The sequence below is a fragment of the Dermacentor variabilis genome, unplaced genomic scaffold (assembly GCF_050947875.1).
Source record: "Dermacentor variabilis isolate Ectoservices unplaced genomic scaffold, ASM5094787v1 scaffold_14, whole genome shotgun sequence".
Lineage (NCBI taxonomy): Eukaryota > Metazoa > Arthropoda > Arachnida > Ixodida > Ixodidae > Dermacentor > Dermacentor variabilis.
This window is the reverse complement of record NW_027460302.1, coordinates 21340580-21357838: the sequence shown is the minus strand read 5'-3', so window position 1 is coordinate 21357838 and position 17259 is coordinate 21340580.

Genomic DNA, 17259 nt, shown 5'->3' with positions numbered 1-17259 from the left:
GCGTCGTATAACACTCGGGGCGCGATATATCGCTGCGTGCTCTCGCTGCAGTGCTAGAAAAGGCTTGTGTCGCCTTCCTTTGTACAGGCAGTCTCCTGGAGCTTACACCGGTCGCACGAAAGATTTTTCTGAAACTGAGAAGCGTCGCATAACACTAGGGATGCGTTATATCGCTGCGCGCTCTCGCTGCAGTGGTAGAAGAGGGTTGCGTCGCCTTTCTTTGTACAGGCAGTCTCCTGGTGCTTACGCCGGTCGCATGAAAGACTTTTCTGAAATTGAGACCCGTCGCGTAACACTCGGGGTGCGATATATCGCTGCGCGCTCACGCTGCAGCGGAAGAAAAGGATTGCGTCGCCTTTCTTTGTACAGGCAGTCTCCTGGAGCTTACGCCGGTCGCAAGAAAGACTTTTCTGAAACTGAGACCCGTCGCATAACACTCGGGATGCGATCTATCGCTGCGCGCTCTCGCTGCAGTGGTAGAAGAGGGTTGCGTCGCCTTTCTTTGTACAGGCAGTCTCCTGGTGCTTACGCCGGTCGCATCAAAGACTTTTCTGAAACTGAGACCCGTCGCATAACACTCGGGGTGCGATATATTGCTGCGCGCTCTCGCTGCAATGCTAGAAAAGGCTTGTGTCGCCTTTCTTTGTACAGGCAGTCTAATGGAGCTTACGCCGGTCGCTATAAAGACTTTTCTGAAACTGAGAAGCGTCGCATAACACCAGGGATGCGTTATATCGCTGCGCGCTCTCGCTGCAGCGTTAGAAAAGGGTTGCATCGCCTTTCTTTGTACAGGCAGTCTCCTGGAGCTTACACCGGTCGCACGAAAGATTTTTCTGAAACTGAGAAGCGTCGCATAACACCAGGGATGCGTTATATCGCTGCGCGCTCTCGCTGCAGCGTTAGAAAAGGATTGCGTCGCCTTTCTTTGTACAGGCAGTCTCCTGGAGCTTACGCCGGTCGTATGAAAGACTTTTCTGAAACTGAGAGGCGCTGCAGAACACTGGGGGCGCGATATAGCGCTGCGCGCTCACGCTGCAGCGGGAAAAACGGGTTGCGTCGCCTTTTTTTGCACAGGCAGGCTCCTGGAGCTGACGCCGGTCGCAAGAAAGACTTTTCTGAAACAGAGAAGCGTCGCATAACACTCGGGATGCGATATATCGCTGCGCGCTCTCGCTGCAGCGCTAGAAAAGGGTTGCATCGTCTTTCTTTGTACAGGCAGTCTCCTGGAGCTTACGCCGGTCGCAAGAAAGACTTTTCTGAAACTGAGAAGCGTCGCATACACTCGGGATGCGATATATCGCTGCGCGCTCTCGCTGCAGCGCTAGAAAAGGGTTGCATCGCCTTTCTTTGTACAGGCAGTCTCCTGGAGCTTACGCCGGTCGCAAGAAAGACTTTTCTGAAACTGAGACCCGTGGCATAACACTCGGCGGGCGATATATCGCTGCGCGCTCACGCTGCAGCGGAAGAAAAGGATTGCGTCGCCTTTCTTTGTACAGGCAGTCTCCTGGAGCTTACGCCGGTCGCAAGAAAGACTTTTCTGAAACTGAGACCCGTCGCATAACACTCGGGATGCGATCTATCGCTACGCGCTCTCGCTGCAGTGGTAGAAGAGGGTTGCGTCGCCTTTCTTTGTACAGGCAGTCTCCTGGTGCTTACGCCGGTCGCATGAAAGACTTTTCTGAAACTGAGACCCGTCGCATAACACTCGGGGTGCGATATATCGCTGCGCGCTCTCGCTGCAGTGCTAGAAAAGGCTTGTGTCGCCTTTCTTTGTACAGGCAGCCTAATGGAACTTACGCCGGTCGCTATAAAGACTTTTCTGAAACTGAGAAGCGTCGTATAACACTCGGGGCGCGATATATCGCTGCGCGCTCTCGCTGCAGCGGTAGAAAAGGGTTGCGTCGCCTTTCTTTGTACAGGCAGTCTCCTGGAGCTAACACCGGTCGCACGAAAGATTTTTCTGAAACTGAGAAGCGTCGCATAACACTAGGGATGCGTTATATCGCTGCGCGCTCTCGCTGCAGCGTTAGAAAAGGATTGCATCGCCTTTCTTTGTACAGGCAGTCTCCTGGAGCTTACGCCGGTCGCAAGAAAGACTTTTCTGAAACTGAGACCCGTCGCATAACACTCGGGATGCGATCTATCGCTGCGCGCTCTCGCTGCAGTGGTAGAAGAGGGTTGCGTCGCCTTTCTTTGTACAGGCAGTCTCCTGGTGCTTACGCCGGTCGCATCAAAGACTTTTCTGAAACTGAGACCCGTCGCATAACACTCGGGGTGCGATATATTGCTGCGCGCTCTCGCTGCAATGCTAGAAAAGGCTTGTGTCGCCTTTCTTTGTACAGGCAGTCTAATGGAGCTTACGCCGGTCGCTATAAAGACTTTTCTGAAACTGAGAAGCGTCGCATAACACCAGGGATGCGTTATATCGCTGCGCGCTCTCGCTGCAGCGTTAGAAAAGGGTTGCATCGCCTTTCTTTGTACAGGCAGTCTCCTGGAGCTTACACCGGTCGCACGAAAGATTTTTCTGAAACTGAGAAGCGTCGCATAACACCAGGGATGCGTTATATCGCTGCGCGCTCTCGCTGCAGCGTTAGAAAAGGATTGCGTCGCCTTTCTTTGTACAGGCAGTCTCCTGGAGCTTACGCCGGTCGTATGAAAGACTTTTCTGAAACTGAGAGGCGCTGCAGAACACTGGGGGCGCGATATAGCGCTGCGCGCTCACGCTGCAGCGGGAAAAACGGGTTGCGTCGCCTTTTTTTGCACAGGCAGGCTCCTGGAGCTGACGCCGGTCGCAAGAAAGACTTTTCTGAAACAGAGAAGCGTCGCATAACACTCGGGATGCGATATATCGCTGCGCGCTCTCGCTGCAGCGCTAGAAAAGGGTTGCATCGTCTTTCTTTGTACAGGCAGTCTCCTGGAGCTTACGCCGGTCGCAAGAAAGACTTTTCTGAAACTGAGAAGCGTCGCATACACTCGGGATGCGATATATCGCTGCGCGCTCTCGCTGCAGCGCTAGAAAAGGGTTGCATCGCCTTTCTTTGTACAGGCAGTCTCCTGGAGCTTACGCCGGTCGCAAGAAAGACTTTTCTGAAACTGAGACCCGTGGCATAACACTCGGCGGGCGATATATCGCTGCGCGCTCACGCTGCAGCGGAAGAAAAGGATTGCGTCGCCTTTCTTTGTACAGGCAGTCTCCTGGAGCTTACGCCGGTCGCAAGAAAGACTTTTCTGAAACTGAGACCCGTCGCATAACACTCGGGATGCGATCTATCGCTACGCGCTCTCGCTGCAGTGGTAGAAGAGGGTTGCGTCGCCTTTCTTTGTACAGGCAGTCTCCTGGTGCTTACGCCGGTCGCATGAAAGACTTTTCTGAAACTGAGACCCGTCGCATAACACTCGGGGTGCGATATATCGCTGCGCGCTCTCGCTGCAGTGCTAGAAAAGGCTTGTGTCGCCTTTCTTTGTACAGGCAGCCTAATGGAACTTACGCCGGTCGCTATAAAGACTTTTCTGAAACTGAGAAGCGTCGTATAACACTCGGGGCGCGATATATCGCTGCGCGCTCTCGCTGCAGCGGTAGAAAAGGGTTGCGTCGCCTTTCTTTGTACAGGCAGTCTCCTGGAGCTAACACCGGTCGCACGAAAGATTTTTCTGAAACTGAGAAGCGTCGCATAACACTAGGGATGCGTTATATCGCTGCGCGCTCTCGCTGCAGCGTTAGAAAAGGATTGCATCGCCTTTCTTTGTAGAGGCAGTCTCCTGGAGCTTACGCCGGTCGCAAGAAAGACTTTTCTGAAACTGAGACCCGTCGCATAACACTCGGGATGCGATCTATCGCTGCACGTTCTCGCTGCAGTGGTAAAAGAGGGTTGCGTCGCCTTTCTTTGTACAGGCAGTCCCCTGGAGCTTACGCCGGTCGCATCAAAGACTTTTCTGAAACTGAGACCCGTCGCATAACACTCGGGGTGCGATATATTGCTGCGCGCTCTCGCTGCAATGCTAGAAAAGGCTTGTGTCGCCTTTCTTTGTACAGGCAGTCTAATGGAGCTTACGCCGGTCGCTATAAAGACTTTTCTGAAACTGAGAAGCGTCGCATAACACCAGGGATGCGTTATATCGCTGCGCGCTCTCGCTGCAGCGTTAGAAAAGGGTTGCATCGCCTTTCTTTGTACAGGCAGTCTCCTGGAGCTTACACCGGTCGCACGAAAGATTTTTCTGAAACTGAGAAGCGTCGCATAACACCAGGGATGCGTTATATCGCTGCGCGCTCTCGCTGCAGCGTTAGAAAAGGATTGCGTCGCCTTTCTTTGTACAGGCAGTCTCCTGGAGCTTACGCCGGTCGCATGAAAGACTTTTCTGAAACTGAGAGGCGCTGCAGAACACTGGGGGCGCGATATAGCGCTGCGCGCTCACGCTGCAGCGGGAAAAACGGGTTGCGTCGCCTTTTTTTGCACAGGCAGGCTCCTGGAGCTGACGCCGGTCGCAAGAAAGACTTTTCTGAAACAGAGAAGCGTCGCATAACACTCGGGATGCGATATATCGCTGCGCGCTCTCGCTGCAGCGCTAGAAAAGGGTTGCATCGTCTTTCTTTGTACAGGCAGTCTCCTGGAGCTTACGCCGGTCGCAAGAAAGACTTTTCTGAAACTGAGAAGCGTCGCATACACTCGGGATGCGATATATCGCTGCGCGCTCTCGCTGCAGCGCTAGAAAAGGGTTGCATCGCCTTTCTTTGTACAGGCAGTCTCCTGGAGCTTACGCCGGTCGCAAGAAAGACTTTTCTGAAACTGAGACCCGTGGCATAACACTCGGCGGGCGATATATCGCTGCGCGCTCACGCTGCAGCGGAAGAAAAGGATTGCGTCGCCTTTCTTTGTACAGGCAGTCTCCTGGAGCTTACGCCGGTCGCAAGAAAGACTTTTCTGAAACTGAGACCCGTCGCATAACACTCGGGATGCGATCTATCGCTACGCGCTCTCGCTGCAGTGGTAGAAGAGGGTTGCGTCGCCTTTCTTTGTACAGGCAGTCTCCTGGTGCTTACGCCGGTCGCATGAAAGACTTTTCTGAAACTGAGACCCGTCGCATAACACTCGGGGTGCGATATATCGCTGCGCGCTCTCGCTGCAGTGCTAGAAAAGGCTTGTGTCGCCTTTCTTTGTACAGGCAGCCTAATGGAACTTACGCCGGTCGCTATAAAGACTTTTCTGAAACTGAGAAGCGTCGTATAACACTCGGGGCGCGATATATCGCTGCGCGCTCTCGCTGCAGCGGTAGAAAAGGGTTGCGTCGCCTTTCTTTGTACAGGCAGTCTCCTGGAGCTAACACCGGTCGCACGAAAGATTTTTCTGAAACTGAGAAGCGTCGCATAACACTAGGGATGCGTTATATCGCTGCGCGCTCTCGCTGCAGCGTTAGAAAAGGATTGCATCGCCTTTCTTTGTACAGGCAGTCTCCTGGAGCTTACGCCGGTCGCAAGAAAGACTTTTCTGAAACTGAGACCCGTCGCATAACACTCGGGATGCGATCTATCGCTGCACGTTCTCGCTGCAGTGGTAAAAGAGGGTTGCGTCGCCTTTCTTTGTACAGGCAGTCCCCTGGAGCTTACGCCGGTCGCAACAAAGACTTTTCTGAAACTGAGAAGCGTCGCAGAACACTCGGGGCGCGATATATCGCTGCGCGCCCTCGCTTCAGCGGTAGAAAATGGTTGTGTCGCATTTCTTTGTACAGGCAGTCTCCTGGAGCTTACGCCGGTCGCAAAAAAACTTTTCTGAAACTGAGAAGCGTCGCATAACACTGGGTATGCGATATATCACTGCGCGCTCTCGCTGCAGTGGTAGAAAAGGGTTACCTCGCCTTTCTTTGTACAGGCAGTCTCCTGGAGCTTACGCCGGTCGCAAGAAAGACTTTTCTGAAACTGAGACCCGTCGCATAACGCTCGGGGTGCGATATATCGCTGCGCGCTCACGCTGCAGCGGAAGAAAAGGATTGCGTCGCCTTTCTTTGTACAGGCAGTCTCCTGGTGCTTACGCCGGTCGCATGAAAGACTTTTCTGAAACTGAGACCCGTCGCATAACACTCAGGGTGCGATATATCGCTGCGCGCTCTCGCTGCAGTGCTAGAAAAGGCTTGTGTCGCCTTTCTTTGTACAGGCAGTCTAATGGAGCTTACGCCGGTCGCTATAAAGACTTTTCTGAAACTGAGAAGCGTCGTATGACACTCGGGGCGCGATATATCGCTGCGCGCTCTCGCTGCAGCGGTAGAAAAGGGTTGCGTTGCCTTTCTTTGTACAGGCAGTCTCCTGGTGCTTACGCCGGTCGCATGAAAGACTTTTCTGAAACTGAGACCCATCGCATAACACTCGGGGTGCGATATATCGCTGCGCGCTCTCGCTGCAGTGCTAGAAAAGGCTTGTGTCACCTTTCTTTGTACAGGCAGTCAAATGGAGCTTACGCCGGTCGCTATAAAGAATTTTCTGAAACTGAGAAGCGTCGTATAACACTCGGGGCGCGATATATCGCTGCGCGTTCTCGCTGCAGTGCTAGAAAAAGCTTGTGTCGCCTTTCTTTGTACAGGCAGTCTCCTGGAGCTTACACCGGTCGCACGAGAGATTTTACTGAAACTGAGAAGCGTCGCAGAACACTAGGGATGCGATATATCGCTGCGCGCTCTCGCTGCAGTGGTAGAAAAGGGTTACATCGCCTTTCTTTGTACAGGCAGTCTCCTGGAGCTTACGCCGGTCGCAAGAAAAACTTTTCTGAAACTGAGACCCGTCGCATAACACTGGGGATGCGACATATCGCTGCGTGTTCTCGCTGCAGTGGTAGAAGAGGGTTGCATCGCCTTTCTTTGTACAGGCAGTCTCCTGGAGCTTACGCCGGTCGCAAGAAAGACTTTTCTGAAACTGAGACCCGTGGCATAACACTCGGCGGGCGATATATCGCTGCGCGCTCACGCTGCAGCGGAAGAAAAGGATTGCGTCGCCTTTCTTTGTACAGGCAGTCTCCTGGAGCTTACGCCGGTCGCAAGAAAGACTTTTCTGAAACTGAGACCCGTGGCATAACACTCGGCGGGCGATATATCGCTGCGCGCTCACGCTGCAGCGGAAGAAAAGGATTGCGTCGCCTTTCTTTGTACAGGCAGTCTCCTGGAGCTTACGCCGGTCGCAAGAAAGACTTTTCTGAAACTGAGACCCGTCGCATAACACTCGGGATGCGATCTATCGCTACGCGCTCTCGCTGCAGTGGTAGAAGAGGGTTGCGTCGCCTTTCTTTGTACAGGCAGTCTCCTGGTGCTTACGCCGGTCGCATGAAAGACTTTTCTGAAACTGAGACCCGTCGCATAACACTCGGGGTGCGATATATCGCTGCGCGCTCTCGCTGCAGTGCTAGAAAAGGCTTGTGTCGCCTTTCTTTGTACAGGCTGCCTAATGGAACTTACGCCGGTCGCTATAAAGACTTTTCTGAAACTGAGAAGCGTCGTATAACACTCGGGGCGCAAATATATCGCTGCGCGCTCTCGCTGCAGCGGTAGAAAAGGGTTGCGTCACCTTTCTTTGTACAGGCAGTCTCCTGGAGCTAACACCGGTCGCACGAAAGATTTTTCTGAAACTGAGAAGCGTCGCATAACACTAGGGATGCGTTATATCGCTGCGCGCTCTCGCTGCAGCGTTAGAAAAGGATTGCATCGCCTTTCTTTGTACAGGCAGTCTCCTGGAGCTTACGCCGGTCGCAAGAAAGACTTTTCTGAAACTGAGACCCGTCGCATAACACTCGGGATGCGATCTATCGCTGCACGTTCTCGCTGCAGTGGTAAAAGAGGGTTGCGTCGCCTTTCTTTGTACAGGCAGTCCCCTGGAGCTTACGCCGGTCGCAACAAAGACTTTTCTGAAACTGAGAAGCGTCGCAGAACACTCGGGGCGCGATATATCGCTGCGCGCCCTCGCTTCAGCGGTAGAAAATGGTTGTGTCGCATTTCTTTGTACAGGCAGTCTCCTGGAGCTTACGCCGGTCGCAAAAAAACTTTTCTGAAACTGAGAAGCGTCGCATAACACTGGGTATGCGATATATCACTGCGCGCTTTCGCTGCAGTGGTAGAAAAGGGTTACCTCGCCTTTCTTTGTACAGGCAGTCTCCTGGAGCTTACGCCGGTCGCAAGAAAGACTTTTCTGAAACTGAGACCCGTCGCATAACGCTCGGGGTGCGATATATCGCTGCGCGCTCACGCTGCAGCGGAAGAAAAGGATTGCGTCGCCTTTCTTTGTACAGGCAGTCTCCTGGTGCTTACGCCGGTCGCATGAAAGACTTTTCTGAAACTGAGACCCGTCGCATAACACTCAGGGTGCGATATATCGCTGCGCGCTCTCGCTGCAGTGCTAGAAAAGGCTTGTGTCGCCTTTCTTTGTACAGGCAGTCTAATGGAGCTTACGCCGGTCGCTATAAAGACTTTTCTGAAACTGAGAAGCGTCGTATGACACTCGGGGCGCGATATATCGCTGCGCGCTCTCGCTGCAGCGGTAGAAAAGGGTTGCGTTGCCTTTCTTTGTACAGGCAGTCTCCTGGTGCTTACGCCGGTCGCATGAAAGACTTTTCTGAAACTGAGACCCATCGCATAACACTCGGGGTGCGATATATCGCTGCGCGCTCTCGCTGCAGTGCTAGAAAAGGCTTGTGTCACCTTTCTTTGTACAGGCAGTCAAATGGAGCTTACGCCGGTCGCTATAAAGAATTTTCTGAAACTGAGAAGCGTCGTATAACACTCGGGGCGCGATATATCGCTGCGCGTTCTCGCTGCAGTGCTAGAAAAAGCTTGTGTCGCCTTTCTTTGTACAGGCAGTCTCCTGGAGCTTACACCGGTCGCACGAGAGATTTTACTGAAACTGAGAAGCGTCGCAGAACACTAGGGATGCGATATATCGCTGCGCGCTCTCGCTGCAGTGGTAGAAAAGGGTTACATCGCCTTTCTTTGTACAGGCAGTCTCCTGGAGCTTAGGCCGGTCGCAAGAAAAACTTTTCTGAAACTGAGACCCGTCGCATAACACTGGGGATGCGACATATCGCTGCGTGTTCTCGCTGCAGTGGTAGAAGAGGGTTGCGTCGCCTTTCTTGGCACAGGCAGTCTCCTGGAGCTTACGCCGGTCGCAAGAAAGACTTTTCTGAAACTGAGACCCGTCGCATAACACTCGGGATGCGATATATCGCTGCGCGCTCTCGCTGCAGTGGTAGAAAAGGGTTACATCGCCTTTCTTTGTACAGGCAGTCTCCTGGAGCTTACGCCGGTCGCAAGAAAGACTTTTCTGAAAGTGAGACACGTTGCATAACGCTCGGGGTGCGAAATATCGCTGCGCGCTCTCGCTGCAGTGGTAGAAAAGGGTTGCATCGCCTTTCTTTGTACAGGCAGTCTCCCGGAGCTTACGCCGGTCGCAAGAAAGACTTTTCTGAAACTGAGACCCGTCGCATAACACTCGGGATGCGATATATCGCTGCGCGCTCTCGCTGCAGTGGTAGAAGAGGGTTGCGTCACCTTTCTTGGTACAGGCAGTCTCCTGGAGCTTACGCCAGTCGCAATAAAGACTTTTCTGAAACTGAGACCCGTCGCATAACACTCGGGATGCGATATATCGCTGCGCGCTCTCGCTGCAGTGGTAGAAAAGGGTTGCATCGCCTTTCTTTGTACAGGCAGTCTCTTGGAGCTTACGCCGGTCGCAAGAAAGACTTTTCTGAAACTGAGACCCGTCGCATAACACTCGGGATGCGACATATCGCCGCGCGCTCTCGCTGCAGTGGTAGAAGAGGGTTGCGTCGCCTTTCTTTGTACAGGTAGTCTCCAGGTGCTTACGCCGGTCGCATGAAAGACTTTTCTGAAACAGACCCGTGGCATAACACTCGGCGTGCGATATATCGCTGCGCGCTCACGCTGCAGCGGAAGAACAGGATTGCGTCGCCTTGCTTTGTACAGGCAGTCTCCTGGAGCTTACGCCGGTCGCAAGAAAGACTTTTCTGAAACTGAGACCCGTCGCATAACACTCGGGATGCGATATATCGCTGCGCGCTCTCGCCGCAGTGGTAGAAAAGCGTTGCATCGCCTTTCTTTGTTCAGGCAGGCTCCTGGAGCTGACGCCGGTCGCAAGAAAGACTTTTCTCAAACTGAGAAGCGTCGCATAACACTAGGGATGCGTTATATCGCTGTGTGCTCTCGCTGCAGCGCTAGAGAAGGGTTGCATCGCCTTTCTTTGTACAGGCAGTCTCCTGGAGCTTCCGCCGGTCGCAAGAAAGACTTTTGTGAAACTGAGACCCGTCGCATAACACTCGGGTTGCGACATATCGCTGCGCGCTCTCGCTGCAGTGGTAGAAGAGGGTTGCGTCGCCTTTCTTTGTACAGGCAGTCTCCTGGAGCTTACGCCGGTCGCATGAAACACTTTTCTGAAACTGAGACCCGTCGCATAACACTCGGGGTGCGATATATCGCTGCGCGCTCACGCTGCAGCGCTAGAAAAGGGTTGCATCGCCTTTCTTTGTACAGGCAGTCTCCTGGAGCTTACGCCGGTCGCAAGAAAGACTTTTCTGAAACTGAGACCCGTTGCATAACAGTCGGGATGCGATATATTGCTGCGCGCTCTCGCTGCAGTGGTAGAAGAGGGTTGCGTCGCCTTTCTTTGTACAGGAAGTCTCCTGGAGCTTACGCCGGTCGCATGAAAGACTTTTCTGAAACTGAGAGGCGCTGCAGAACACTGGGGGCGCGATATAGCGCTGCGCGTTCACGCTGCAGCGGGAAAAACGGGTTTCGTCGCCTTTTTTTTTGTACAGGCAGGCTCCTGGAGCTGACGCCGGTCGCAAAAAAGACTTTTCTGAAACAGAGAAGCGTCGCATAACACTCGGGATGCGATATATCGCTGCGCGCTCTCGCTGCAGCGCTAGAAAAGGGTTGCATCGCCTATCTTTGTACAGGCAGTCTCCTGGAGCTTACGCCGGTCGCAAGAAAGACTTTTCTGAAACTGAGAAGCGTCGCATACACTCGGGATGCGATATATCGCTGCGCGCTCTCGCTGCAGCGGTAGAAAAGGGTTGCGTCGCCTTTCTTTGTACAGGCAGTCTCCTGGTGCTTACGCCGGTCGCATGAAAGACTTTTCTGAAACTGAGACCCATCGCATAACACTCGGGGTGCGATATATCGCTGCGCGCTCTCGCTGCAGTGCTAGAAAAGGCTTGTGTCACCTTTCTTTGTACAGGCAGTCAAATGGAGCTTACGCCGGTCGCTATAAAGACTTTTCTGAAACTGAGAAGCGTCGTATAACACTCGGGGCGCGATATATCGCTGCGCGTTCTCGCTGCAGTGCTAGAAAAAGCTTGTGTCGCCTTTCTTTGTACAGGCAGTCTCCTGGAGCTTACACCGGTCGCACGAGAGATTTTACTGAAACTGAGAAGCGTCGCAGAACACTAAGGATGCGATATATCGCTGCGCGCTCTCGCTGCAGTGGTAGAAAAGGGTTACATCGCCTTTCTTTGTACAGGCAGTCTCCTGGAGCTTACGCCGGTCGCAAGAAAAACTTTTCTGAAACTGAGACCCGTCGCATAACACTGGGGATGCGACATATCGCTGCGTGTTCTCGCTGCAGTGGTAGAAGAGGGTTGCGTCGCCTTTCTTGGCACAGGCAGTCTCCTGGAGCTTACGCCGGTCGCAAGAAAGACTTTTCTGAAACTGAGACCCGTCGCATAACACTCGGGATGCGATATATCGCTGCGCGCTCTCGCTGCAGTGGTAGAAAAGGGTTACATCGCCTTTCTTTGTACAGGCAGTCTCCTGGAGCTTACGCCGGTCGCAAGAAAGACTTTTCTGAAACTGAGACACGTTGCATAACGCTCGGGGTGCGATATATCGCTGCGCGCTCTCGCTGCAGTGGTAGAAAAGGGTTGCATCGCCTTTCTTTGTACAGGCAGTCTCCCGGAGCTTACGCCGGTCGCAAGAAAGACTTTTCTGAAACTGAGACCCGTCGCATAACACTCGGGATGCGATATATCGCTGCGCGCTCTCGCTGCAGTGGTAGAAGAGGGTTGCGTCACCTTTCTTGGTACAGGCAGTCTCCTGGAGCTTACGCCAGTCGCAATAAAGACTTTTCTGAAACTGAGACCCGTCGCATAACACTCGGGATGCGATATATCGCTGCGCGCTCTCGCTGCAGTGGTAGAAAAGGGTTGCATCGCCTTTCTTTGTACAGGCAGTCTCTTGGAGCTTACGCCGGTCGCAAGAAAGACTTATCTGAAACTGAGACCCGTCGCATAACACTCGGGATGCGACATATCGCCGCGCGCTCTCGCTGCAGTGGTAGAAGAGGGTTGCGTCGCCTTTCTTTGTACAGGTAGTCTCCAGGTGCTTACGCCGGTCGCATGAAAGACTTTTCTGAAACAGACCCGTGGCATAACACTCGGCGTGCGATATATCGCTGCGCGCTCACGCTGCAGCGGAAGAACAGGATTGCGTCGCCTTGCTTTGTACAGGCAGTCTCCTGGAGCTTACGCCGGTCGCAAGAAAGACTTTTCTGAAACTGAGACCCGTCGCATAACACTCGGGATGCGATATATCGCTGCGCGCTCTCGCCGCAGGGGTAGAAAAGCGTTGCATCGCCTTTCTTTGTTCAGGCAGGCTCCTGGAGCTGACGCCGGTCGCAAGAAAGACTTTTCTCAAACTGAGAAGCGTCGCATAACACTAGGGATGCGTTATATCGCTGTGTGCTCTCGCTGCAGCGCTAGAGAAGGGTTGCATCGCCTTTCTTTGTACAGGCAGTCTCCTGGAGCTTCCGCCGGTCGCAAGAAAGACTTTTGTGAAACTGAGACCCGTCGCATAACACTCGGGTTGCGACATATCGCTGCGCGCTCTCGCTGCAGTGGTAGAAGAGGGTTGCGTCGCCTTTCTTTGTACAGGCAGTCTCCTGGAGCTTACGCCGGTCGCATGAAACACTTTTCTGAAACTGAGACCCGTCGCATAACACTCGGGGTGCGATATATCGCTGCGCGCTCACGCTGCAGCGCTAGAAAAGGGTTGCATCGCCTTTCTTTGTACAGGCAGTCTCCTGGAGCTTACGCCGGTCGCAAGAAAGACTTTTCTGAAACTGAGACCCGTTGCATAACAGTCGGGATGCGATATATTGCTGCGCGCTCTCGCTGCAGTGGTAGAAGAGGGTTGCGTCGCCTTTCTTTGTACAGGAAGTCTCCTGGAGCTTACGCCGGTCGCATGAAAGACTTTTCTGAAACTGAGAGGCGCTGCAGAACACTGGGGGCGCGATATAGCGCTGCGCGTTCACGCTGCAGCGGGAAAAACGGGTTTCGTCGCCTTTTTTTTGTACAGGCAGGCTCCTGGAGCTGACGCCGGTCGCAAAAAAGACTTTTCTGAAACAGAGAAGCGTCGCATAACACCGGGATGCGATATATCGCTGCGCGCTCTCGCTGCAGCGCTAGAAAAGGGTTGCATCGCCTTTCTTTGTACAGGCAGTCTCCTGGAGCTTACGCCGGTCGCAAGAAAGACTTTTCTGAAACTGAGACCCGTCGCATAACGCTCGGGGTGCGATATATCGCTGCGCGCTCACGCTGCAGCGGAAGAAAAGGATTGCGTCGCCTTTCTTTGTACAGGCAGTCTCCTGGTGCTTACGCCGGTCGCATGAAAGACTTTTCTGAAACTGAGAAGCGTCGTATAACACTCGGGGCGCGATATATCGCTGCGCGCTCTCGCTGCAGCGGTAGAAAAGGGTTGCGTCGCCTTTCTTTGTACAGGCAGTCTCCTGGAGCTAACACCGGTCGCACGAAAGATTTTTCTGAAACTGAGAAGCGTCGCATAACACTAGGGATGCGTTATATCGCTGCGCACTCTCGCTGCAGCGTTAGAAAAGGATTGCATCGCCTTTCTTTGTACAGGCAGTCTCCTGGAGCTTACGCCGGTCGCAAGAAAGACTTTTCTGAAACTGAGACCCGTCGCATAACACTCGGGATGCGATCTATCGCTGCACGTTCTCGCTGCAGTGGTAAAAGAGGGTTGCGTCGCCTTTCTTTGTACAGGCAGTCCCCTGGAGCTTACGCCGGTCGCAACAAAGACTTTTCTGAAACTGAGAAGCGTCGCAGAACACTCGGGGCGCGATATATCGCTGCGCGCCCTCGCTTCAGCGGTAGAAAATGGTTGTGTCGCATTTCTTTGTACAGGCAGTCTCCTGGAGCTTACGCCGGTCGCAAAAAATCTTTTCTGAAACTGAGAAGCGTCGCATAACACTGGGGATGCGATATATCACTGCGCGCTCTCGCTGCAGTGGTAGAAAAGGGTTACCTCGCCTTTCTTTGTACAGGCAGTCTCCTGGAGCTTACGCCGGTCGCAAGAAAGACTTTTCTGAAACTGAGACCCGTCGCATAACGCTCAGGGTGCGATATATCGCTGCGCGCTCACGCTGCAGCGGAAGAAAAGGATTGCGTCGCCTTTCTTTGTACAGGCAGTCTCCTGGTGCTTACGCCGGTCGCATGAAAGACTTTTCTGAAACTGAGACCCATCGCATAACACTCGGGGTGCGATATATCGCTGCGCGCTCTCGCTGCAGTGCTAGAAAAGGCTTGTGTCACCTTTCTTTGTACAGGCAGTCAAATGGAGCTTACGCCGGTCGCTATAAAGACTTTTCTGAAACTGAGAAGCGTCGTATAACACTCGGGGCGCGATATATCGCTGCGCGTTCTCGCTGCAGTGCTAGAAAAAGCTTGTGTCGCCTTTCTTTGTAAAGGCAGTCTCCTGGAGCTTACACCGGTCGCACGAGAGATTTTACTGAAACTGAGAAGCGTCGCAGAACACTAGGGATGCGATATATCGCTGCGCGCTCTCGCTGCAGTGGTAGAAAAGGGTTACATCGCCTTTCTTTGTACAGGCAGTCTCCTGGAGCTTACGCCGGTCGCAAGAAAAGCTTTTCTGAAACTGAGACCCGTCGCATAACACTGGGGATGCGACATATCGCTGCGTGTTCTCGCTGCAGTGGTAGAAGAGGGTTGCGTCGCCTTTCTTGGCACAGGCAGTCTCCTGGAGCTTACGCCGGTCGCAAGAAAGACTTTTCTGAAACTGAGACCCGTCGCATAACACTCGGGATGCGATATATCGCTGCGCGCTCTCGCTGCAGTGGTAGAAAAGGGTTACATCGCCTTTCTTTGTACAGGCAGTCTCCTGGAGCTTACGCCGGTCGCAAGAAAGACTTTTCTGAAACTGAGACACGTTGCATAACGCTCGGGGTGCGATATATCGCTGCGCGCTCTCGCTGCAGTGGTAGAAAAGGGTTGCATCGCCTTTCTTTGTACAGGCAGTCTCCTGGAGCTTACGCCGGTCGCAAGAAAGACTTTTCTGAAACTGAGACCCGTCGCATAACGCTCGGGGTGCGATATATCGCTGCGCGCTCACGCTGCAGCGGAAGAAAAGGATTGCGTCGCCTTTCTTTGTACAGGCAGTCTCCTGGTGCTTACGCCGGTCGCATGAAAGACTTTTCTGAAACTGAGAAGCGTCGTATAACACTCGGGGCGCGATATATCGCTGCGCGCTCTCGCTGCAGCGGTAGAAAAGGGTTGCGTCGCCTTTCTTTGTACAGGCAGTCTCCTGGAGCTAACACCGGTCGCACGAAAGATTTTTCTGAAACTGAGAAGCGTCGCATAACACTAGGGATGCGTTATATCGCTGCGCACTCTCGCTGCAGCGTTAGAAAAGGATTGCATCGCCTTTCTTTGTACAGGCAGTCTCCTGGAGCTTACGCCGGTCGCAAGAAAGACTTTTCTGAAACTGAGACCCGTCGCATAACACTCGGGATGCGATCTATCGCTGCACGTTCTCGCTGCAGTGGTAAAAGAGGGTTGCGTCGCCTTTCTTTGTACAGGCAGTCCCCTGGAGCTTACGCCGGTCGCAACAAAGACTTTTCTGAAACTGAGAAGCGTCGCAGAACACTCGGGGCGCGATATATCGCTGCGCGCCCTCGCTTCAGCGGTAGAAAATGGTTGTGTCGCATTTCTTTGTACAGGCAGTCTCCTGGAGCTTACGCCGGTCGCAAAAAAACTTTTCTGAAACTGAGAAGCGTCGCATAACACTGGGGATGCGATATATCACTGCGCGCTCTCGCTGCAGTGGTAGAAAAGGGTTACCTCGCCTTTCTTTGTACAGGCAGTCTCCTGGAGCTTACGCCGGTCGCAAGAAAGACTTTTCTGAAACTGAGACCCGTCGCATAACGCTCAGGGTGCGATATATCGCTGCGCGCTCACGCTGCAGCGGAAGAAAAGGATTGCGTCGCCTTTCTTTGTACAGGCAGTCTCCTGGTGCTTACGCCGGTCGCATGAAAGACTTTTCTGAAACTGAGACCCATCGCATAACACTCGGGGTGCGATATATCGCTGCGCGCTCTCGCTGCAGTGCTAGAAAAGGCTTGTGTCACCTTTCTTTGTACAGGCAGTCAAATGGAGCTTACGCCGGTCGCTATAAAGACTTTTCTGAAACTGAGAAGCGTCGTATAACACTCGGGGCGCGATATATCGCTGCGCGTTCTCGCTGCAGTGCTAGAAAAAGCTTGTGTCGCCTTTCTTTGTAAAGGCAGTCTCCTGGAGCTTACACCGGTCGCACGAGAGATTTTACTGAAACTGAGAAGCGTCGCAGAACACTAGGGATGCGATATATCGCTGCGCGCTCTCGCTGCAGTGGTAGAAAAGGGTTACATCGCCTTTCTTTGTACAGGCAGTCTCCTGGAGCTTACGCCGGTCGCAAGAAAAGCTTTTCTGAAACTGAGACCCGTCGCATAACACTGGGGATGCGACATATCGCTGCGTGTTCTCGCTGCAGTGGTAGAAGAGGGTTGCGTCGCCTTTCTTGGCACAGGCAGTCTCCTGGAGCTTACGCCGGTCGCAAGAAAGACTTTTCTGAAACTGAGACCCGTCGCATAACACTCGGGATGCGATATATCGCTGCGCGCTCTCGCTGCAGTGGTAGAAAAGGGTTACATCGCCTTTCTTTGTACAGGCAGTCTCCTGGAGCTTACGCCGGTCGCAAGAAAGACTTTTCTGAAACTGAGACACGTTGCATAACGCTCGGGGTGCGATATATCGCTGCGCGCTCTCGCTGCAGTGGTAGAAAAGGGTTGCATCGCCTTTCTTTGTACAGGCAGTCTCTTGGAGCTTACGCCGGTCGCAAGAAAGACTCTTCTGAAACTGAGACCCGTCGCATAACACTCGGGATGCGACATATCGCCGCGCGCTCTCGCTGCAGTGGTAGAAGAGGGTT